Source organism: Lucilia sericata, unplaced genomic scaffold, assembly GCF_015586225.1.
Source record: "Lucilia sericata isolate MDLA Ls3-8-SP2 unplaced genomic scaffold, ASM1558622v1 Contig001661F_arrow, whole genome shotgun sequence".
In the NCBI taxonomy this organism is placed as follows: Eukaryota; Metazoa; Arthropoda; class Insecta; order Diptera; family Calliphoridae; genus Lucilia; species Lucilia sericata.
Window position 1 is genome coordinate 21,174 of NW_023995574.1, and position 26,832 is coordinate 48,005.

A 26,832-nucleotide genomic window follows, 5' to 3' on the forward strand; every position below is an offset into this window, starting at 1 on the left:
ATAAAAGATCAAATCTGTTCAATAACAAAAAAAATGTTTTTGTATTTAAATATAAATTTCAATTACTTTTAATGAAAATTTGTTACATGTAATAACAGCTTTTAGTTATTGAACAGACCTAATATGTATGTACTTATGTATGTATTTAAATAATATTTCTTTGATACATTTTTTAAAATTTTCAATTTTTTCCAATAATCATCATCAATTACGTGTTAATCGTTTAATACTTATAATTTCTATTTATAAACAATTTAATTGATCTTTTGAAGATCAATGCCTTGCCTTAATAACAAAATTATTTAAACAAAATTCATTCATGCCTATCGCCGCTTTTCCAAAAAAACATTGATTTGCATAAAGGAAAATGTGAAAATATGTACAATAAATTTCTAATATAGTTTTTCAAACTACAATTTAAATAATACCACAAATTAACGAAATAGTAAAAATGTCATCGAAGTAATTTATCACAAATTTACAACAAATGTTTTAAAACAATAACAACAGCAATATCATACATAAGTCGTATTTATTGCTAAGTAAGTGCTTTTGTTTAATCCGAACTCAGACATTTATAGTATTTGTGGGGAGGAGAAACCTTCAGTGACAGACAGGCCTAGATTTTCAAGTTCGTATTTAGTTGGATAAATTTAGAGGTGTGTTTTGATCTCATGCTATCTAACCGTTCATTTAATTTATTTAGTTTTGTTCTTGATTGTTTGTGGAATAATGGATGGGGTGGTATCTGGTGCTGACCTTTAGATGAAATTTGTTAAAAATAAACTTGATTTTTTTTCTAGTACAACAAAATGCATACTCTCGTGAGAATTAGTTCAAAATTCATAAGTTTAATTTTGAACTGCATAATAATAGATAGATAGATAGATAGATAGATAGATAGATAGATAGATAGATAGATAGATAGATAGATAGATAGATCGATAGATAGATAGATAGATAGATAGATAGATAGATAGATAGATAGATAGATAGATATAGATCGATATATAGATAGATAGATAGATAGATAGATATAGATAGATAGATAGATCGATAGATAGATAGATATAGATAGATAGATAGATAGATAGATAGATAGATAGATAGATAGATATATAGATAGATATAGATAGATAGATAGATAGATAAGATCGATAGATAGATAGATAGATAGATAGATAGATAGATAGATAGATAGATAGATAGATAGATAGATAGATAGATAGATAGATAGATAGATAGATAGATAGATAGATAGATAGATAGATAGATAGATAGATAGATAGATAGATAGATAGATAGATAGATAGATAGATAGATAGATAGATAGATATAGATAGATAGATAGATAGATAGATAGAGATAGATAGATAGATAGATAGATAGATAGATAGATAGATAGATAGATAGATAGATAGATAGATAGATAGATAGATAGATAGATAGATAGATAGATAGATAGATAGATAGATAGATAGAGATAGATAGATAGATAGATAGATAGATAGATAGATAGATATAGATAGATAGATAGATAGATAGATAGATAGATAGATAGATAGATAGATAGATAGATAGATAGATAGAGTAGATAGATAGATAGATAGATAGATAGATAGATAGATAGATAGATAGATAGATAGATAGATAGATAGATAGATAGATAGATAGATAGATAGATAGATAGATAGATAGATAGATAGATAGATAGATAGATAGATAGATAGATAGATAGATAGATAGATAGATAGATAGATAGATAGATAGATAGATAGATAGATAGATAGATAGATAGATAGATAGATAGATAGATAGATAGATAGATAGATAGATAGATAGATAGATAGATAGATAGATAGATAGATAGATAGATAGAAGATAGATAGATAGATAGATAGATAGATAGATAGATAGATAGATACAGATCTATAGTCAAGACTATAGATCAGTCTATAGTCAAGACTATAGATCAGTCTATAGTCAAGTCTATAGATCAGTCTATAGTCAAGACTATAGATCAGTCTATAGTCAAGTCTATAGATCAGTCTATAGTCAAGTCTATAGACTGATCTATAGTCAAGTCTATGGACTGTATTGAATATTATAGACTGATGTCTAGTGATGTATATTCAGGTCTATAGACTGATCTATAGTCAAGTCTATGGACTGTATTCAAGATTATAGACTGATGTCTAGTTGGGACTATAGACTGATCTATAGTCAAGACTATAGACTGATCTATAGTCAAAACTATAGAATGATCTATAGTCAAGTCTATAGGTTTATCTATAGTCAAGTCTATAGACTAATCTACATTTAAAATTATAGACTGATCTATAGTCTACAGACTGATCTTTATTCAAGATTATGGAATGATCTATAGTTACCTCTATAGACTGTATTTAAGATTATAGACTGATCTATAGTTGAGACTATAGACTGAGCTTTAATCAAGACTATAGACTGATCTGTAGCCAAGGCAATAGACTGATCTATAGTCGAGACTATAGACTGAGCTATAGTAATGACTATAGACTGATCTGTAGCCAAGGCTATAGACTGTTCTACAGTCAAAATTTAGAATGACCTATAGTCAAGACTACAGACTGATCTCTAGTCAAGACTATAGCCTGATCTATAATCAAAACTATACACTGATCTATAGTCAAGTCTATAGACTGATCTATAGTCAAGTCGATAGACTGATCTATAGTCAAGACTATAGACTGATCTATTGGCAAGACTATTCACTTTAGTTACAAGTAGATTCGAATCGAATTGTCTTAATCTAACATAAAAATTACTTTATTATTAAAATTACAAAATGAACTTCATATTTCCAATAAAGTTTATAATTTTAGCTGCAATTCTTTCTGCTTTCATTACATTTCTTACATATTTTTCTAAAAGATAAGATTTTAAAACAATAACAGAAATATGTCAACTATGATAAGAAATATTCGTTCGTATTTCATTTCTTATCAATTTAGATCTATCTATTATACCTAGTACTAAATGATAAGATACTGGAAAACATTTTACTACTACTTAAATAAATAATGACGAAACTGTAAATATGAAAGAGATATTTTTGAATATCTACTCATTCACCTTCCCAGTAAATATTAATCTATATCAATGTTTTCTTTTTCGAACTCAACAGAAAATTTTGAGGAAATTTATTACATTTGTAACCTTAAAATTTGTCACTTTATAAACTTCAAAAGAAATACTTATAAATTTAAATACTTTAAATACTCTTACGCCCACTTTGGTCTTTAAAAGAAAAATTTATTTGTTCATAAATATAATACTAGCAAGTATTTAAACCTTTTCCAAAGAACATTTGGAAAATCTAAAAATCTTAGAATTTTACTCAGCTGATTTTCTAGATTTTATCGAGAAAATATGTTTAAGATTATAATTTTGTTAGGGAACATTAAATGTGTCTCGTAAAAATTATACGTATAAAATATGTTTTAAAAATTCATAATTTTATGGTGTCTTAACACCTTCAACCCACTCAGCTGGTGACAGGTAATAAATGAATCTTTTATAAAAGTTTTCATTTTGGTTTTAACTTTATTATTTATTTATGACTAAAGTTAATGCGGAAAATCTGTCGTAAAAATATTTTTAAATAAAATGAAAGAAATCTGAGGAAGTATAGGCTGTAGTATACTTTATAGCCAAAACTATATAGTCCAGACTATATTGCAAATTATAGTCCAGAGAATATTCTACTCGATAGTATAGAAAACACTCTACTCTGACCGCTCTACAGGTCAAACAATAGTCTACTCTATAATCCAGAATATAGTCTACTCTATAGTCCGGACTTTAGTCTGCTCTGTAGTCCAGACTATATTCTACTCTATAGTCCAGACTATAGTCTACTCTATAGTCCAGACTATTGTCTACGCTATAGTCTAGACTATACTCTACTCTATAGTCCAGACTATAGTCTACTCTATAGTCCAGAATATAGTCTACTCTATAGTCCAAACTATAGTCTACTATATAGCCGAGACTATTGTCTACTCTACAAGAGAGATTACAGTCTACTCTTTAGTCCAGAATATAGTCTACTCTATAGTCCAGACTATAGTCTACTCTATAGTCCAAACTATAGTCTACTATATAGGCGAGACTATTGTCTACTCTACAAGAGAGATTACAGTCTACTCTTTAGTCCAGAATATAGTCTACTCTATAGTCCAGACTATAGTCTACTCAATATTCCAAACTATAGTCTACTCTATACTCCAGACTATAGTCTACTATTTAATGAGACTATAAACAACTTAATAGTAAAAACTATAGTCTACTATATAGTCCAGACTATAGTTTAATCTATAGTCCAGATTATAGTCTACTCTATAGTCTAGATTATAGTAAAATCTTTAGTCCATACTATAATCTACACTATAGTCCAGACTAGAGTCTACTCTATAGTCCAGACTATAGTCAACTCTATAGCACAGATTATAGTCAACTGTATAGTCCAGACTATAGTCTACTCTATAATCCAGACTATAGTCTACTTTATAGTCCAGACTATAGTCTACTCTATAGTCCAGACTATAGTCTACACTGTAGTTCAGACTATAGTCTACTCTATAGTCTAAACTATAATCTACTCTAAAGTTCAGACTATAGTCTAATCTATAGTCCAGACTATAGTATAGTATAATCTATAGTCCTGATTATAGTCTACTCTCTAGTGCAGACTATAGTCTACTCTATAGTCCAGACTATAGTCTACACTATAATTCAGACTATAGTCTACTATATAGTCCAGACTATAGTCTACTCTATAGTCCAGACTATAGTCTACTATTTAATCAGACTATAGACAACTTAATAGTCCAGATTATAGACAACTTAATAGTCCATATTATAGACAACTTAATAGTAAAAACTATAGTCTACTATATAGTCCAGACTATAGTCTACTATATAGTCCAGACTATAGTCTAATCTATACTCCAGATTATAGTCAAATCTTTAGTCTATACTATAATCTACACTATAGTATGGAGTATAGTCTACTGTATAGTCCAGACTATAGTCAACTCTATAGTCGAGACTATAGTCAACTCTATGGTCCAGACTATAGTCTACTCTATAGTCCAGACTTTAGTCTAATCTACAGTACAAACTACACTACTACTTTATAGTTCAGAATATAGTCTACTCTAACTTCTAGTCCGGAGAATAGGTAGCTCTATTGTTTACTATATAGTCGAGGCTATATTCTACTCTATACTTCTGAATGTAGTTTACTCTCTAGTCCAGACCTTAACCAACACTATAGGACAGAGTATAGTCTAGTCTCTATTCCAGACTATAGTTAAGACTTCTCCAAGATTTAGTGTAGTACTTAGTTAATCGGAAATGTCATTCTAAATGAAATAACTCATATCTTAAAATGACCGGATATAGCTTTTCAACCGATTGCAGTATATTGAAAAATTCTATTCGTTTTATAAAAAACTACTTTATTTTATTAAAAAATTCTGATTCAATAACTAAGAAAAAGTAATAGAAATACATATGTTCATTTTATACTAAATGCAATAATTAAAATCATTGGGAATTTCGATATTTTATCCAGAAAACAAACAAAGAAAATGGTTATTTTTTAATTATTAAAACTTAAATTAACGCTAAATACATTATTTCATATAATTTCTCTTGACTGTTTCAGAAAACATGCCTCGAAGACTTTGATACCGCAATAAATCAATAAAATATGAATAATACATAAGTATTACTAAACAGTAAAAACAACTGCTAATTTCAAAAATAACGATAATGATGTTTTTGCAAAAATAACAAAAATATTCTATAGACTTTTTTTAGTTATTCAACTTAAAAGTAACTTTCAATTAGTCATAAAAATATATATTGTTTAAATGAAATTTAATCATACTTGTTAAATAAAAAATAGTTATTTTAACTTTTTTAGATGATTAATTTCAAAACATTTTTTTTTTTTTTTGTACAAAATCATAATTTATGCATTTAAGGGTGTCTTGTCATTCTCTCTAGGTAAGCATTTCCTTTTCAATCACAAAATTTCAATTTAACAAAATAATTTGTTTATAACAAAAGAAAAATATTCGCTAAACACGCAAATTCTATAATAACAGCAAACGAAATAATTATATTAAAAATATCTACTTAATATGTTGAAAAAAAGGTCTTAAAATGTAGGGAAAAATGTCAGCAAATTTTTTATTGTTAAATGCACTAGATAATTATATACATATTTTGCATTTTACTTTAAAATCTACGAGGGATGTTAGAAAATTGTAATCAAATTTCTTGAATTCTTTAAATTGTAAATAGATTTTATTGCAAAAATCTCGACTCTCGACTGTTCATTCTATAGTCCAGACTGTCCATTCTATAGTCGAGACTATGGTTCATTCTATAGTCCAGACAGTCCATTCTATAGTCGAGATTATGGTTCAATCTATAATCCAGACTATTGTCTATTCTATAGTCCAGACTATTCTATAGTGCAGACTATAGTCTATTCTATAGTCCAGACTATAGTCTCTTCTATAGTCCAGACTATAGTCTCTTCTATAGTCCAGGCTATAGTCTATTCTATTGTCCATTCTATAGTCCATTCTATAGTCCATTCTATAGTCCAGACTATAGTCCATTCTATAGTCCAGACTATAGTCCAGTCTATAGTCCAGACTATACTCCATTCTATGGTCCAGACTATAGTATATTCTATAGTCCAGACTATAGTCTATTCTATAGTCCAGACTACAGTCTATTCTATAATCCAGACTATAGTATATTCTATTGTCCAGGTTATAGTCTATTCTATAGTCCAGACTATAGTCTATTCTGTAGTCCAGACTATAGTCTATTCTATAGTCCAGACTATAGTCCATTCTATAGTCTATTCAATAGTCCAGACTATAGTCCATACTATAGTCCATTCTACAGTCCAGAATATAGTCCATTCTATAGTCTATTCTATAGTCCAGACTACAGTATATTCTATAATCCAGACTATAGTCTATTCTATTGTCCAGATTATAGTCTATTCTATAGTCCAGACTATAGTCTATTCTATAGTCCAGCCTATAGTCTAATCCATAATCTATTCTATAGTCCAGTCTATAGTCTATTCTATAGTCCATACTATAGTCTGTTCTATAGTCCAAACTATAGTCTATTCTGTAGTCCAGACTATAGTATATTCTACAGTCCACACTATAATCCATTCTATAATCTATCCTATAGTCCTTACTATAGTCTGTTCTATAGCCCACACTATAGTCTATTCTATAGTCCAGACTATAGTCTATTCTATAGTCCTTACTATAGTCTGTTCTATAGTCTGTTCTATAGTCCAGACTATAGTCTGTTCTATAGTCCAGACTATAGTCTGTTCTATAGTCCAGACTATAGTCTGTTCTATAGTCCAGACTATAGTCTCTTCTATAGTCCAGACTATAGTCTGTTCTATAGTCCAGACTATAGTCTGTTCTATAGTCCAGACTATAGTCTGTTCTATAGTCCAGACTATAGTCTGTTCTATAGTCCAGACTATAGTCTGTTCTATAGTCCAGACTATAGTCTGTTTTATAGTCCAGACTATAGTCTGTTCTATAGTCCAGACTATAGTCTGTTGTATAGTCCAGACTATAGTTTGTTCTATAGTCCAGACTATAGTCTGTTCTATAGTCCAGACTATAGTCTGTTCTATAGTCCAGACTATAGTCTGTTCTATAGTCCAGACTATAGTTTGTTCTATAGTCCAGACTATAGTTTGTTCTATAGTTCAGACTATAGTTTGTTCTATAGTTCAGACTATAGTTTGTTCTATAGTTCAGACTATAGTTTGTTCTATAGACCAGACTATAGTTTGTTCTATAGTACAGACTATAGTTTGTTCTATAGTACAGACTATAGTTTGTTCTATAGTACATACTATAGTTTGTTCTATAGTACATACTATAGTTTGTTCTATAGTACAGACTAGAGTTTGTTCTATAGTACAGACTATAGTCTATTCTACAGTCCAGACTACAGTACATATTATAGTCCATTCTATAGTCTAGACTATAGTCTATTCTATAGTCCATAGACTGTTCTATAGTCCAGACTATAGTCTATTCAGTAGTCCAGACTATAGTCTATTCTACAGTCCAGACTATAATTCATTCTATAGTCTATTCTATAGTCTATTCTATAGTCCAGACTATAGTCCAGACTATAGTACATTCTATAGTCCAGACTATAGTCTATTCTATATTCCAGACTATAGTCTATTCTATAGTCCAGACTATAGTCTATTCTATAGTCCAGACTGTAGTATATTCTATAGTCCAGACTATAGTCCATTCTATAGTCCAGACTATAGTCTATTCTACAGTCCACTCTATAGTCCAGACTATAGTCATTATATAGTCCATAATATAGTCTAGTCATAGTCTTTGCCATATTGTAGTAATCTAAACTATAAATTACTAAAACACCCTGGTCTCAGAAAGCTATCAACACTTTTGCAACAACATTTATTTAATGATAATCACTTCCTAATCTCATTTAAACATTTTCTTTATTTATTTAAAGATTTTATTAATCTCTCGAGTACAATAATATTTTCCTAGATTTGTATGACATCAAACAAAAAGCCCTTTTTTGACAAACAATAGTAAATCAATTTGAATTAAATAATAAATCTTAAAACAAACTATTTCTAATCTGTTTATAAAGTAAAAACAAAAAACAATCACATCGAATAAATCTTCACACAAACCTACACAAATAGAAAATAAATGAAAATCTCTTAATAATATTCACTCATTTTAATGTTTACGAGAAATATGTTAAAACACCTGTTATTATATAGAAAAAAAGCTCCATTCTCCCCCTCAAACAACCCACAACACAAGCGTTTACACTGCACCAAAACCATCAACCACAATATTCATTCACAAATCTTTCGAAAATTCACCACAACAATGTACGAATAATGATCGGGAAAATATTTTTACGGAAAGTGTTAAAAATTTTTCTATAATTAATTTTATTTTTTTAGCTTTTTACAAAATCATTGTTCGTTAGTGTCATTTTATAAATAAATATAAATATTTTTAAACAAATTCGATGGCTGTTTTTTTTGGGGAAAATTCGAAAACTTTAATAACATGAAACACATTTTGTAAAATTGTTACAAAATTCTTTTAAATTTATTTTTCTAAAAAACATATTTATGAAGGAAAGAAATGCAGAAGCAATCAAATCAATTATAGAGAAAATTTTAAGAATTCTTATTTAATATTATTTCTATTTAATGAGCATTTCTTTAAAAAGTCATAAATTAAGAAGTAAATAAAAAGAGTACCAGGTCGATAAGAAGGCAAAATCTTAGCAGACCGGCAGTGTGTCTGCAGCTAAAGACTAGAATAGACTAGACTATAGACTAGGCTATAGACTAGACTATAGACTAGGCTATAGACTAGACTATAGACTAGACTATAGACTAGACTATAGACTAGACTATAGACTAGACTATAGACTAGACTATAGACTAGACAATAGACTAGACTATAGACTAGACTATAGACTAGACAATAGACTAGACTGTAGACTAGACTATAGACTAGTATATAGACTAGACTATAGACTAGACTATAGACTAGACTATAGACTAGACTATAGACTAGACTATAGACTAGACTATAGACTAGACTATAGACTAGACTATAGACTAGACTATAGACTAGACTATAGACTAGACTATAGACTAGACTATAGACTAGACTATAGACTAGACTATAGACTAGACTATAGACTAGACTATAGACTAGACTATAGACTAGACTATAGACTAGACTATAGACTAGACTATAGACTAGACTATAGACTAGACTATAGACTAGACTATAGACTGGACTATAGACTAGACTATAGACTAGACTATAGACTAGACTATAGACTAGACTATAGACTAGACTATAGACTAGACTATAGACTAGACTATAGACTAGACTATAGACTAGACTATAGACTAGACTATAGGACTATAGACTAGACTATAGACTAGACTATAGACTAGACTATAGACTAGACTATAGACTAGACTATAGACTAGACTATAGACTAGACTATAGACTAGACTATAGACTAGACATAGATAGACTAGACTAGACTAAGACTAGACTATAGACTAGACTATAGACTAGACTATAGACTAGACTATAGACTAGACTATAGACTAGACTATAGACTAGACTATAGACTAGACTATAGACTAGACTATAGACTAGACTATAGACTAGACTATAGACTAGACTATAGACTAGACTATAGACTAGACTATAGACTAGACTATAGACTAGACTATAGACTAGACTATAGACTAGACTATAGACTAGACTATAGACTAGACTATAGACTAGACTATAGACTAGACTATAGACTAGACTATAGACTAGACTATAGACTAGACTATAGACTAGACTATAGACTAGACTATAGACTAGACTATAGACTAGACTATAGACTAGACTATAGACTAGACTATAGACTAGACTATAGACTAGACTATAGACTAGACTATAGACTAGACTATAGATTGGACTATAGACTAGACTAAAGACTAGACTATAGACTAGACTATAGACTAGACTATAGACTAGACTATAGACTAGACTATAGACTAGACTATAGACTAGACTATAGACTAGACTATAGACTAGACTATAGACTAGACTATAGACTAGACTATAGACTGGACTATAGACTAGACTAAAGACTAGACTAAAGACTAGACTATAGACTAGACTATAGACTAGACTATAGACTAGACTATAGACTAGACTATAGACTAGACTATAGACTAGACTATAGACTAGACTATAGACTAGACTATAGACTAGACTATAGACTAGACTATAGACTAGACTATAGACTAGACTATAGACTAGACTATAGACTAGACTATAGACTAGACTATAGACTAGACTATAGACTAGACTATAGACTAGACTATAGACTAGACTATAGACTAGACTATAGACTAGACTATAGACTAGACTATAGACTAGACTATAGACTAGACTATAGACTAGACTATAGACTAGACTATAGACTAGACTATAGACTAGACTATAGACTAGACTATAGACTAGACTATAGACTAGACTATAGACTAGACTATAGACTAGACTATAGACTAGACTATAGACTAGACTATAGACTAGACTATAGACTAGACTATAGACTAGACTATAGACTAGACTATAGACTAGACTATAGACTAGACTATAGACTAGACTATAGACTAGACTATAGACTAGACTATAGACTAGACTATAGACTAGACTATAGACTAGACTATAGACTAGACTATAGACTAGACTATAGACTAGACTATAGACTAGACTATAGACTAGACTATAGACTAGACTATAGACTAGACTATAGACTAGACTATAGACTAGACTATAGACTAGACTATAGACTAGACTATAGACTAGACTATAGACTAGACTATAGACTAGTCTATAGTCTAGTTTGTTATGTTGAGACATAACAAAATTAAATTTAGGAATCAAAATTAATATTAAGAAAAAACAAATTGAAATTTGAAATTTCAACTCAATATTGAGAAAAAACCAATTGATATTGAGAAATCGAAATTAATATTGAGACAATACAAATTGAAATTGATAAAATACAAAATGATATTACGAAAACGTAAATTAATATTGGTAATAATAATTTTGTATTGAAATTTATAACATTTTAAATACATAAAAGACTTATAAAAAAAAGTATTTTCAAATAATTTCATACAAATTTTAAATATCTCATTATCATTTATTAATTTCTCAATTTTAATTTTTTAATTTCTTAATATAATGTTGGAATTCTGAATTTCAATTAGTGTTTTCTAGATGTTAATTTGCATTTCTTAATTTAATTTAATTATTTCTCAATATTAATTTGGACTTCCCATTTTCAAATAGGTTTTTCTCAATATTAATTTAAATTTCTGAACTTTAATTTGTATTTTCCAAATTTTAATTTGTAATTCTCAATATGAATTTGTATTTTCTCAATTTAAACTTAAAATGGTGTAGTCTATAGTCTAGTCTATAGTCTAGTCTATAGTCTAGCCTATAGTCTAGTCTATAGTCTAGTCTATAGTCTAGTCTATAGTCTAGTCTTTAGTCTAGTCTATAGTCTAGTCTTTAGTCTAGTCTATAGTCTAGTCTTTAGTCTAGTCTTTAGTCTAGTCTATAGTCTAGTCTTTATTCTAGTCTATAGTATAGTTTAGTATTTAGTATAGTTTATGGCCTATAGTAAACTATAGACTAGACTATACTACAGATTAGACTAGATACTAGACTATAAAATAAACTACAGACTAGGTTATAAACTATACTATAGATTACACTTTAGACCAGTATATAGACTAAGGTACTAGACAACATGTCTTATGTGAGACGCCGCCAAAAAGTTTTTCCCAACTTTGTACTTTTCCATAATTTTCATAAATTTAAATTTACACTGGTCAATATATAAACACAAACTTTTCCTAATGTATGCCACAGATTTATAGAAAAACAAAATGTTCCCCCTTCTAAAACACAGCAAATAAAATGTATCGGTTTTATGCAGGAAATGTGGAAAATGTGCAACAATATGTGGACGGCGTGTGCCTGTCCAACGAAAACGCCAATAAAACAAAACAAATGAATGAAATTTATGACCAAAAACTAAAAACATGTATTAGAATTATATTATAAACCAAAAAGTATGAAAAAAACACCTACATTTAAACTCACATAAAAGAAATTTTAAATTTTTTTTATAAAAAGAAAATTTTTAAGAAAAAAAAATATGACAGACAAACAGACGTTTAGATAGATGGACACATATTATAAACACAAATCCACTAGCTAAGTAATAATAAAACAAAAACCAAATCTTTTTACTTTTCGGGGGTAAATAAATTTTGTTGTGTTATTATTTTTATTAAATACTAGCTATACCCAGTGTGCTTCGCTACCCTCATCGTAATGGAATAAAATAAATATTATTGTAAATGTATATATATCTGCAATCCCCTATTTATATTTATGTTTATATATTCAATATTTTAGAAAACTCAAAAAGTACCAATGAAGTACAAAAAGGTAACAAAAGACCTCTTTTATTTAATTTCATGTTCCTAAGTTCAATAATATAGAAAATTAAAAAAGTACCAGTTGAAGAACGAAAAATTACCCCTTTTATAGATTCTCATTAACTCTGGGCTCCACATGGTTAATTTCATGTTATAAAAAACACAAAAAGTACCTTTTGAAGAACGAAAAATTACCAAAAAGTCCTCTTTTATATGTTCTCACTTACTCCGGGCTTTACGTACTTAATTTCATGTTTCTAGGTTCAATATTATAGAAAATTCAAAAAGTACCTTTTGAAGAACGAAAAAGTGCCGAAAAGTCCCCTTTTATAGGTTATCACTTAATCTTGGCTGTACTTGCTTAATTTCATGTTTCTAGGTTCAATATTATAGAAAATTCAAAAAGTACCTTTTGAAGAACGAAAAAGTACCAAAAAGTCCCCTCTTGTAGATTCTCATTTACTCCAGGCTCTATATGCTTAATTTCATGCTTCTAGGATCAATATTATAGAAAATTCAAAAAGTACCTTTTGAAGAACGAAAAAGTACCAAAAAGTCCCCTTTTATAGATTCTCATTTACTCCAGGCTCTACATGCTTAATTTCATGCTTCTAGGATCAATATTATAGAAAATTCAAAAAGTACTTTTTGAAGAACGAAAAAGTACCAAAAAGTCCCCTTTTATAGGTCGTCACTTAATTCGGGCTCTACATGTTTAATTTCATGTTTCTAGGTTCAATATTTTAGAAAATTCAAAAAGTACCTTTTGAAGAACAAAAAAGTACCAAAAAGTCCCCTTTTATAGTTTCTCACTTAATCCAGGCTCTACATGCATACTTTCATGTTTCTATTTTCAATATTATAGAAAATTCATAAAGTACCTTTTGAAGAACGAAAAAGTACCAAAAAGTCCCCTTTTATAGATTCTCATTTACTACGGACTCTAAATGCTTATTTTCATGTTTCTAGGTTCAATTTAATAGAAAACTCAAAAAGTACCAGTCGAAGGACGAAAAAGTACCAAAAAGTCCCCATTTATAGATTCTCATTTACTCCAGGCTCTAGATGCTTAATTTCATGCTTCTAGGATCAATATTATAGAAAATTCAAAAAGTACCAGTCGAAAGACGAAAAAGTACCAAAAAGTCCCCTTTTATAGATTCTCATTTACTAAGGGCTCTACATGCTTAATTTCATGTTTCTAGGTTAAATTTTATAGAAAACTCAAAAAGTACCAGTCGAAAGACGAAAAAGTACCAAATAGTCCCCTTTTATAGATTCTCATTTAATAAGGGCTCTACATGCTTAATTTTATGTTTCTAGGTTAAATTTTATAGAAAACTCAAAAAGTACCAGTCGAAGGACGAAAAAGTACCAAAAAGTCCCCTGTTATAGATTCTCATTAACTAAGGCCTCCGCATGCTTAATTTCATGTTTCTAGGTTAAATTTTATAGAAAACTCAAAAAGTACCAGTCGAAGGACGAAAAAGTACCAAAAAGTCCCCTTTTATAGATTCTCATTTACTCCGGGCTCTACATGCTTAATTTCATGTTTCTAAGTTAAATTTTATAGAAAACTCAAAAAGTACCAGTCGAAAGACGAAAAAGTACCAAAAAGTCCCCTTTTATAGATTCTCATTTACTAAGGGCTCTACATGCTTAATTTCATGTTTCTAGGTTAAATTTTATAGAAAACTCAAAAAGTACCAGTCGAAGGACGAAAAAGTACCAAAAAGTCCCCTATTATAGATTCTCATTTACTCTGGGCTCTACATGCTTAATTTCATGTTTCTAGGTTAAATTTTATAGAAAACTCAAAAAGTACCAGTCGAAGGACGAAAAAGTACCAAAAAGTCCCTATTATAGATTCTCATTTACTTTTGGCTCTACATGCTTAAATTCATGTTTCTAGGTTAAATTTTATAGAAAACTCAAAAAGTACCAGTCGAAAGACGAAAAAGTTCCAAAAAGTCCCCTTTTATAGATTCTCATTTACGCTGGGCTCTACATGCTTAATTTCATGTTTCTAGGTTAAATTTTATAGAAAACTCAAAAAGTATCAGTCGAAAGACGAAAAAGTACCCAAAAAGTCCCCTTTTATAGATTCTCATTTACTAAGGTTAAATTTTATAGAGAGGTTAAATTTTATAGAAAACTCAAAAAGTACCAGTCGAAGGACGAAAAAGTACCAAAAAGTCCCCTTTTATAGATTCTCATTTACTAAGGGCTCTACATGCTTAATTTCATGTTTCTAGGTTAAATTTTATAGAAAACTCAAAAAGTACCAGTCGAAAGACGAAAAAGTACCAAATAGTACCCTTTTATAGATTCTCATTTACTAAGGGCTCTACATGCTTAATTTTATGTTTCTAGGTTAAATTTTATAGAAAACTCAAAAAGTACCAGTCGAAGGACGGAAAAGTACCAAAAAGTCCCCTTTTATAGATTCTCATTAACTAAGGCCTCCGCATGCTTAATTTCATGTTTCTAGGTTAAATTTTATAAAAAACTCAAAAAGTACCAGTCGAAGGACGAAAAAGTACCAAAAAGTCCCCTTTTATAGATTCTCATTTACTCCGGTCTCTACATGTTTAATTTCATGTTTCTAGGTTCAATATTATAGAAAATTCAAAAAGTACCTTTTGAAGAACGAAAAAGTACCAAAAAGTCCCATTTTATAGATTCTCATTTACTCCGAGCTCTACATGCTTAATTTCATGTTTCTAGGTTTAATTTTAAAGAAAACTCAAAAAAGTACCTGTGTAGAACGAAAAAGTAGCGAAAAGTCCCTTTATTATTAATTTCATGTTTCTATTTCAATATCATAGAAAACTCAAAAAGGACCAGTTGGAGAATGAAAAGTACCAAAAAATATCACTTGATACCGGGGTTCCAAATAACACCCCATTAGGATATTTAGTGTTTCTAAATTTAAAAATTTTATCTAAATTGGATCATTGTGGTTGAATAAAATCAAATTTCCCGTTTTTACCCCTTTTGGTACTTTTTTCCTCCCCATTAACGAAATAAAAATTCTATTCCAAAAAGTTGCAACATCGTAGTGGGAGCCCGTTATTATGTATTCATATGTATAATTTAATAAACCAAAAACAATGTTTTATGAAAAAAGTACCAAAAATAGGTACAATTTTAACCCCTTAAACGTCCGAATATCCAAAAAGTACTAAATTCATATTTTTATTTTTTCGTTAAGTTATGAAGAAGTTAAAAATATTTTTTGAATGTGCACTGGTTTAAAAGATACATGGGGTGCGAAAAAAGTACCAAAATACAGTTTTTACCCGTTTATTCCCTAAAGGGGCCGAATTTTAAAAAAGTACCAGACACCTGTCCGTTTATTTTTTAAATGAACGGCGATAAGCTTTAAACTGTTTTTGTATCTTTTCTAGTTTAGGAGATATAAGGTTACCGAATTTACCCGTTTTTACCCTTTTTTACCCCCTAAACATTCGAATTTCCAAAAATCCCGTCTTAGTGGATCTATTTGGCGGGAGGCCAACCTCCTGTCCAAATTTCAGCTCTTTAGCTTCAACCGTTTAGGCTGTGCGATGATGAATCAGTCAGTGAATCAGTCAGTCAGTCAGTCAGTCAGTCAGTCAGTAACGTTAGAATTTTATATATATAGATATATTTGAAACGTTTATTAGTAATTTAAAAAAATGCAAGATATTTTATTTGAATTATATTTATTTAATGAATTTCATAATCCATATGGCTCCATAAGGTTTAAAAAAAGAGAATATTGTGGTAAGAAAAATATGCGTTCTAATAAATGATCAATCATAACAATATTTAAAAAAATATATATAAAATAAACAATTATTATGGCGACTTTTATACGGGGCGTATGATTAATATGGAATAATATTTAGACAGAGAGTTCCGGTTGCTGCATAAATTTTATATATTAACGTTTTCGGTTAATATGTGAAATTTGTTAAAAAATAATTTTCCTAAGTTCCCACTTCTGCCCATGCTTTCCCCAAACTTATTCTGCGTATTATTTTAATGATTTTAACTTTATCTTTCTGTTAAGTTGAGAAAAAACAAATTGTTTCGATAATTTTTCTTATATTTTTTTCAAAAATTTCTAAAGATAATTCGGTCAAAATACTTCCTTTCTTTTACCTAGTAAATGGGTAATTTAAGCCTTTAATGCAAAATTGTGAGGAAATAAATGAAAAATTTGAGAAAATAAAAAATTTAAAATTAATCAAAAGAAATTCAAAATGGTAATGAAGTGTTTTTAGAGATATATGTCTTTTTGTTTCAAAAAACTTTCTCAAGACTCATGATAGCAGTCCATTAGATATGACTTCGATAGTGTTTTGAAAATCGATCCATAAATGGTTGTGATATGACAAATTGTGAATTCTTTAAGGGCTTTTGATTCACAGATCACTCGATAAAGTGTGCAATATCGCAGAGACATAGACCAGACTAAAAACTAGACTATAGAAGGGATTAGAGACTAAACTAAAAACCAAGCTTTTGGCTAGACCATAGACTAGACTATAGCCTACACTTCAGACTACACTATAGATTATTATGGACAAGATTATGGACCATGCTATAAACTGGAATATAGATTGGACTTAGAGTAGACAATTGACTAGACTATAGACTAGCCTATAGAATAGACCATAGACTAGACTATAGACTAGACTATAGACTAGACTATAGACTAGACTAGACTATAGACTAGACTATAGACTAGACTATAGACTAGACTATAGACTAGACTATAGACTAGACTATAGACTAGACTATAGACTAGACTATAGACTAGACTATAGACTAGACTATAGACTAGACTATAGACTAGACTATAGACTAGACTATAGACTAGACTATAGACTAGACTATAGACTAGACTATAGACTAGACTATAGACTAGACTATAGACTAGACTATAGACTAGACTATAGACTAGACTATAGACTAGACTATAGACTAGACTACTATAGACTAGACTATAGACTCGACTATAGACTAGACTATAGACTAGACTATAGACTAGACTATAGACTAGACTATAGACTAGACTATAGACTAGACTATAGACTAGACTATAGACTAGACTATAGACTAGACTACAGACTACACTTTAGACTAGACTACAGACTAGACTATAGACTAGACTATAGACTAGACTACAGACTACACTTTAGACTAGACTACAGACTAGACTTTTGACTAGACTTTTGACTAAACTTTTGACTAGACTTTTGACTATGCTTTTGACTAGACTTTTGACTAGACTTTTGACTAGGCTTTTGACTAGACTAGTGATTAGACTATAGGCTTGACTATAGGCAAGACTACAGACTAGACTATAGACTAAACCATACTCTAGACTATAGACTAAACTATACTCTAGACTAAACTATAGACTAGACTGTTCTGATGTTGTTAGAAGTTCATTCTGAGGATACAACTTTCGCTAAGTTGGGCGATATGGAGTTGGATAGTCCCAATTTGGCTCAAAGCTCTAAATTGTCTACCGAACCGATTTCGTTAAAATGTTTAACCTGTATACTACATACATTTAGTTTTTTGTAAACAAATGTAAAATTTTCAAAATCTTATCAGTATTTTGAAATTAAAGTGCAAACAAACACAACATTTTAAGTACAAATACAATAATGCCTGATTCTATATCATAGTCTGTCAGATTTTACTAAAATATTTATTTAACAAAAACCCATTATATACTAAACATTCAAAACACACAAATATTTATTGATAAATGTGTTTAAATCGTTCGACTTTCCCTTTCTATTTTCTTCACAACTAATGATGATCTTCATACGAATGTAAATTCTACTACACTAGCAGAACATACAAAATATATTATACAATATTTTTATGATTACTATTTTCTTAATTAAATTAAATACAATCAACAAGTTGTTTAATTTTCTTTTTAAAATGTAAAATAAATAACAAAAGAACATATTCCAAAGAAAAAAACGTGTATATGGGAAATAACTAGAAAGCCGACAATCAGACAACTAAAACCCAAGTCAATTCCAACGTTAATTGATTTAAATTGATCGTGCAAATGGAAAGAGAGAAACAACAAAAAAATAAATAAATTGAAAAATATGTTTACACTCACCCTCATATGTACAGACGCACCAGTTACGAGGGACATCTGGAAGTCCATCAGAAGGTAAATACCCTATATAGGATCCTTTGCAACTTTTATTTGCAAACATGTTAAACTTAGTACTTTTTGATGGAGAGTGAACTAGAACCGAACTAGAACTGAACTAGAATGAGAACTGAACTAGAACTGAACTAGAACTGAACTAGAACTGAACTAGAACTGAACTAGAACTGGAACTAGAACTGAACTAGAACTTGAACTAGAACTGAACTAGAACTGAACTAGAACTGAACTAGAACTGACTAGAACTAGAACTGAACTAGAACTGAACTAGAACTGAACTAGAACTGAACTAGAACTGAACTAGAACTGAACTAGAACTGAACTAGAACTGAACTAGAACTGAACTAGAACTGAACTAGAACTGAACTAGAACTGAACTAGAACTGAACTAGAACTGAACTAGAACTGAACTAGAACTGAACTAGAACTGAACTAGAACTGAACTAGAACTGAACTAGAACTGAACTAGAACTGAACTAGAACTGAACTAGAATTGAACTAGAACTGAACTAGAACTGAACTAGAACTAGAACTGAACTAGAAATGAACTAGAAATGAACTAGAACTGAACTAAAACTGAACTAGAACTATACTAGAACTGAAATGGAACTGAACTTTTAAAAACACTTTACCGCCTGCCCTCCTATAATAAACCGATCACTGGACAAACAAATCACAAACAGAAATAAAGAGCATTTTAAATAATTTAGCAGAAAACAGAAAAATAAAATCCCCCAAAAGATGTTGGTTTGACACAATAAGATAGAATTAGTCCGAGTTGGACAAAAAAGAGAATATTCATAATTTTAACGGATAATAAAATCTTAATGATCTTTGTAAAAATAGTACTCACAGCTTCATATCAAAGTGTTTCAGTATATAATATTTAATTTACTCTGAAATTGTCATAAAATAATAAATATGATCATTTGTTTTTAGCTGATAATAACAGGTGTTATCTTAGCATGAGGTGATGAGAGTATGAGTACAAAATTATGGATTACGTGAGAGCCTGTGTGTAGAGAGTGATTAGGAAATTGTGGTTGTGTTTGACATTTCTAACTCGTGCGTATAAATTCGTTCGTGTATGTGGGTATTTGTAACAGATTAGTTTTTGTGAGTGTATGATTTATTTTTTCTTTTTAGTATTATGTACTAATTTTTCACTTTTTTTTGAAAAATACACGACAAACGCTACATAGAAAACACAAATTTTAAGCTTAAATAAAATTGTTGCTTAAAAATAGAACATTTCTTTTGGGGGATTTTTAAAATAAAAGTGAAATAAAAAAATTTTTTTAGAAGAAATCTAAATTTAAAAAGTAATTAGGTGACAAGAAATAGTTGATATCAGAGGGGATGAAAACGTATACGGAGAGTTAAGATTTAATATTTATCCCCCATTTAGGGTACAAAATTTAATTAGAAGATATCGATTGAAATTAAAATTTATTCTTCTTTTATTAACAGGAAGTTATAATCAATCATTCTGAGACTAATTCCAGGAACAACATCAATCTGAATCGAGTTTTCAAATGAAAACAGTCTCAATCTTATAAGACTGTTTCCTAAACTAAAAACAGACTCATATTTCTGAGACCAAATATCTTCTAGACTGAACTAGAACTGAACTAGAACTGAACTAGAACTAGAACTGAACTAGAACTGAACAAGAACTGAACTAGAACTGAACTAGAACTGAACTAGAACTGAACTAGAACTGAACTACAGAACTGAACTAGAACTGAACTAGAACTGAACAAGAACTGAACTAGAACTGAACTAGAGACTGAACTAGAACTGAACTAGAACTGAACTAGAACTGAACTAGAACTGAACTAGAACTGAACTAGAACTGAACTAGAACTGAACTAGAACTGAACTAGAACTGAACTAGAACTGAACTAGAACTGAACTAGAACTGAACTAGAACTGAACTAGAACTGAACTAGAACTGAACTAGAACTGAACTAGAACTGAACTAGAACTGAACTAGAACTGAACTAGAAACTGAACTAGAACTGAACTAGAACTGAACTAGAACTGAACTAGAACTGAACTAGAACTGAACTAGAACTGAACTAGAACTGAACTAGAACTGAAACTAGAAACTGAACTAAACTGACTTAGAACTGAACTTAGAACTGAACTAGAACTGAATTAGAACTGAACTAGAACTGAACTAGAACTGAACTAGAACTGAACTAGAACTGAACTAGAACTGAACTAGACTGACTGAACTAGAACTGAACTAGAACTGAACTAGAACTGAACTAGAACTGAACTAGAACTGAACTAGAACTGAACTAGAACTGAACTAGAACTGAACTAGAACTGAACTAGAACTGAACTAGAACTGAACTAGAACTGAACTAGAACTGAACTAGAACTGAACTAGAACTGAACTAGAACTGAACTAGAACTGAACTAGAACTGAACTAGAACTGAACTAGAACTGAACTAGAACTGAACTAGAACTGAACTAGAACTGAACTAGAACTGAACTAGAACTGAACTAGAACTGAACTAGAACTGAACTAGAACTGAACTGAACTAGAACTGAACTAGAACTGAACTAGAGCTGAACTAGAACTGAACTAGAATTGAACTAGAACTGAACTAGAACTGAACTAGAACTGAACTAGAACTGAACTAGAACTGAACTAGAACTGAACTAGAACTGAACTAGAACTGAACTAGAACTGAACTAGAACTGAACTAGAACTGAACTAGAACTGAACTAGAACTGAACTAGAACTGAACTAGAACTGAACTAGAACTGAACTAGAACTGAACTAGAACTGAACTAGAACTGAACTAGAACTGAACTAGAACTGAACTAGAACTGAACTAGAACTGAACTAGAACTGAACTAGAACTGAACTAGAACTGAACTAGAACTGAACTAGAACTGAACTAGAACTGAACTAGAACTGAACTAGAACTGAACTAGAACTGAACTAGAACTGAACTAGAACTGAACTAGAACTGAACTAGAACTGAACTAGAACTGAACTAGAACTGAACTAGAACTGAACTAGAACTAGAACTGAACTAGAACTGAACTAGAACTGAACTAGAACTGAACTAGAACGAACTAGAACTGAACTAGAACTGACTAGACTGAACTAGAACTGAACTAGAACTGAACTAGAACTGAACTAGAATTGAACTAGAATTGAACTAGAACTGAACTAGAACTGAACTAGAACTGAACTGGAAGTGAACTAGAACTGTTCTAGTTCTGTTCTAGTTCTATTCTAGTTTTGTTCTGGTTCTATTCTGGTTCTGCTCTATTTCTGTTCTAGTTCTAGAACTGAACTATAGCTTAGGTATAGCCCAGTCTCGAAAATTTATTTTCCAGGCAAAAGTTCTCGGAGGTCTGAGCATGTTTTTTAAATGGAAAACAAGCGCAGAGCTTCGTCTAATTTGTTAACGAAAGTCATTTCTTGTAAAGACCTATAGTTATATGATTCAAAACTAATTTGCCAATTATCTTCAGTTAAATAATGTTATTGTTTTTATTTTTCTTCACTTCCAGCACTCGTTTTCAAGCCGTTGAGCAAGAGAGCTTGAACAAAATAGTTTCTACAATATTTGTTATTGTATTCTTTAAGAATTATTATTTTCTTAATTGTTTTTAATTGAAATAAACTACTTTATATCGTTGATGTGATAAATTTTTGTTTTGTTTTTCCATTGTGCATTATTTTTTTCATATTTCTCTAAAAATTTTTATCACAATATATTGAGTCATATTTCATTCATACTAAATCGTAATCATTAAGTTTTGTTTTTTGGGGGGGGTTTTGAAAAAGTAAGTTAATTGATAAAAATGTATAAATAAATAAATTTAATTAAAATTTACTTTTTTATTAAAAAAGTTCACGATAAATTTGAGGTTAATTTGTGAGATTAACGTTTGTAGATTGAAAGGGTTATTTTGAAGAATTTTTCAGTTTGTTAAGTCAAGGTCGAAATGTTTAAGAATTTTGTTCAGCAATTTATAAAATTTTGTTGCGGTTAGTTGAGGGTTTATTAAATTAATTGTGATAAAAAATTGTTTCGGTTTAATATTTCACGTATTCAGAGGATTTCTCGAAGAAGTCTTAAAATTCAGAGATTTTCAAACAATATATTCGGAATTTGTAAACTAAAGTTTAGTTTGGGATTATAATATTTAGACTGTATAGTCTCCATTAAGGGAATAGAGACGTAATTCCTGACTAGTTTTCATATAGAACATAGTCTCTGGATTTCGTTTCAAAACTATATCTTACCTTTTAGTTGTTAGCAAAATCGACCAAAGTAATCCAAATTTAGGGGAATATGTAATCCAATTATATTAATCCCAGGGAAAAGATCATAATCGTTGAAAAAATTTAAAACATTTAATAAACTTTTTCTATTTAATTTAAATTTCTTTAAGCAATTATTTTCAAAAAAAGCACTTTTTATTTTCTCATAAAATAAATTTCTTTTTTGTTTAAAGCATTTAAAATTGTTTTCGTTTTATTAAAATTTAATTTTTCTTAATTTATTTTTAATAAAAAAATTATTAAGCTTTTATTAGTAAATTAATGGAAGCACAAACAAAAAAATTAACATTTTATTATTTATTTTTTTTTAAATTTATCATTCACACAAACCGTGGCTTTCTTCAAAAGCGTTATTGAAAATTTTTTTATTTTTTTTTTCAAATTTAACGTTTATTTTAGAGCGATCATTATAACCGTCCGTACGTAACCGAGTCGTAAGTGAAATTGACGTTTATAGAAGTTCTCTTAGAAGAAAATTTTGTGTTCAAAACAAAACACACACATACACATTATACAAACATACAAATGTGTGATTTTACAATAACAAAATTATTAAAAAGAAGAAAGAGCACTTTACGAAAACTAAACGATCAACATGTGGAAAAATTAATGAACGAATAACAACAACAATACGGGTAAAATATTTAAAAAGAAAAACAAAAATACCGAGTGATCGAGCAAATTACAAATACACATGGTCCATCCGAAAACACACACACAGTTATATAATAAATGAAAATTGTACACAACAAAAACAACGTGTGATAAATGTCTAAAGAGAAAATATCTAACAGTTTGAAATGCACTGAAAGGATCTTAAAAGAGAAATGAATGCATTCAGGTAATTTTTAAAGAATATATAAAGAATCGAGGTTTTTAAGGAAATTTTTTGAGTTCTAGTTCAGTTTTAGTTCAGTTCTAGTTCAGTTCTAGTTCAGTTCTAGTTCAGTTCTAGTTCAGTTCTAGTTCAGTTCTAGTTCAGTTCTAGTTCAGTTCTAGTTCAGTTCTAGTTCAGTTCTAGTTCAGTTCTAGTTCAGTTCTAGTTCAGTTCTAGTTCAGTTCTAGTTCAGTTCTAGTTCAGTTCTAGTTCAGTTCTAGTTCAGTTCTAGTTCAGTTCTAGTTCAGTTCTAGTTCAGTTCTAGTTCAGTTCTAGTTCAGTTCTAGTTCAGTTCTAGTTCAGTTCTAGTTCAGTTCTAGTTCAGTTCTAGTTCAGTTCTAGTTCAGTTCTAGTACAGTTCTAGTTCAGTTCTAGTTCAGTTCTAGTTCAGTTCTAGTTCAGTTCTAGTTCTAGTTCTAGTTCTAGTTCAGTTCTAGTTCAGTTCTAGTTCAGTTCTAGTTCAGTTCTAGTTCAGTTCTAGTTCAGTTCTAGTTCAGTTCTAGTTCAGTTCTAGTTCAGTTCTAGTTCAGTTCTAGTTCTAGTTCAGTTCTAGTTCAGTTGCTAGTTCAGTTGTAGTTCAGTTGTAGTTCAGTTGTAGTTCAGTTCTAGTTCAGTTCTAGTTCAGTTCGTAGTTCAGTTCTAGTTCATTCTAGTTCAGTTCTAGTTCAGTTCTAGTTCAGTTCTAGTTCAGTTCTAGTTCAGTCTAGTTCAGTTCTAGTTCAGTTCTAGTTCAGTTCTAGTTCAGTTCTAGTTCAGTTCTAGTTCAGTTCTAGTTCAGTTCTAGTTTCAGTTTCTAGTTCAGTTCTAGTTCAGTTCTAGTTCAGTTCTAGTTTCAGTTCTAGTTCAGTTCTAGTTCAGTCTAGTTCTAGTTCAGTCTAGTTCAGTTCTAGTTTCAGTTCTAGTTCAGTTCTAGTTCAGTTCTAGTTCAGTTCTAGTGTCAGTTCTAGTTCAGTTCTAGTTCAGTCTAGTTCAGTTCTAGTTCAGTTCTAGTCAGTTCTAGTTCAGTTCTAGTTCAGTTCTAGTTCAGTTCTAGTTCAGTTCTAGTTCAGTTCTAGTTCAGTTCTAGTTCAGTTCTAGTTCAGTTCTAGTTCAGTTCTAGTTCAGTTCTAGTTCAGTTCTAGTTCAGTTATTCAGTTCTATTATTCTATTTCAGTTCTAGTTCGGTTAAGGTCAGTTCTTGTTCAGTTCTTAGTTCAGTTCTAGTTCAGTTCTAGTTCAGTTCTAGTTCAGTTCTAGTTCAGTTCTAGTTCAGTTCTAGTTCAGTTCTAGTTCAGTTCTAGTCAGTTCTAGTTCTAGTTCAGTTCTAGTTCAGTTCTAGTTCAGTTCTAGTTCAGTTCTAGTTCAGTTCTAGTTCAGTTCTAGTTCAGTTCTAGTTCAGTTCTAGTTCAGTTCTAGTTCAGTTCTAGTTCAATTCTATTTCAGTTCTAGTTCGGTTCAAGGTCAGTTCTTGTTCAGTTCGGTCAGTTCTTGTTCAGTTTCTAGTTCGGTTCTAGTTCAGTTCTAGTTCAGTTCTAGTTCAGTTCTAGTTCAGTTCTAGTTCAGTTCTAGTTCAGTTCTAGTTCAGTTCTAGTTCAGTTCTAGTTCAGTTCTAGTTCAGTTCTAGTTCAGTTCTACTTCAGTTCTAGTTAGTTCTAGTTCAGTTCTAGTTCAGTTCTAGTTCAGTTCTAGTTCAGTTCTAGTTCAGTTCTAGTTCAGTTCTAGTTCAGTTCTAGTTCAGTTCTAGTTCAGTTCTAGTTCAGTTCTAGTTCAGTTCTAGTTCAGTTCTAGTTCAGTTCTAGTTCAGTTCTAGTTCAGTCTAGTTCAGTTCTAGTTCAATTCTAGTTCAGTTCTAGTTCAGTTATAGTTCAGTTCAGTTCTAGTTTAGTTCTAGTTCAGTTCTAGTTCAGTTCTAGTTCAGTTCTAGTTCAGTTCTAGTTCAGTTCTAGTTCAGTTCTAGTTCAGTTCTAGTTCAGTTCTAGTTCAGTTCTAGTTCAGTTCTAGTTCAGTTCTAGTTCAGTTCTAGTTCAGTTCTACTTCAGTTCTAGTTTAGTTCTAGTTCAGTTCTAGTTCAGTTCTAGTTCAGTTCTAGTTCAGTTCTAGTTCAGTTCTGTTCAGTTCTAGTTCAGTTCTAGTTCTAGTCAGTTCTAGATCAGTTCTAGTTCAGTTCTAGTTCAGTTCTAGTTCAGTTCTAGTTCAGTTCTAGTTCAGTTCTAGTTCAGTTCTAGTTCAATTCTAGTTCAGTTCTAGTTCAGTTCTAGTTCAGTTCAGTTCTAGTTTAGTTCTA

At 30.3% G+C, this 26,832-nt stretch overlaps 1 protein-coding gene across 1 annotated transcript in view; it reads right to left on the bottom strand.

Moving 5' to 3' along the window:
* Positions 1-24,133, bottom strand: part of LOC119612361 (leucine-rich repeat-containing protein 4B-like) — a 33,366-nt gene extending 9,233 nt beyond the window's left edge. The window contains exon 1 of the mRNA XM_037968169.1: positions 23,654-24,133. The gene's annotated coding sequence lies outside the window, so the exon portion shown is untranslated. The remainder of the gene's footprint in view (positions 1-23,653) is intronic.
* Between the last annotated feature and the right edge of the window lie 2,699 nt (positions 24,134-26,832).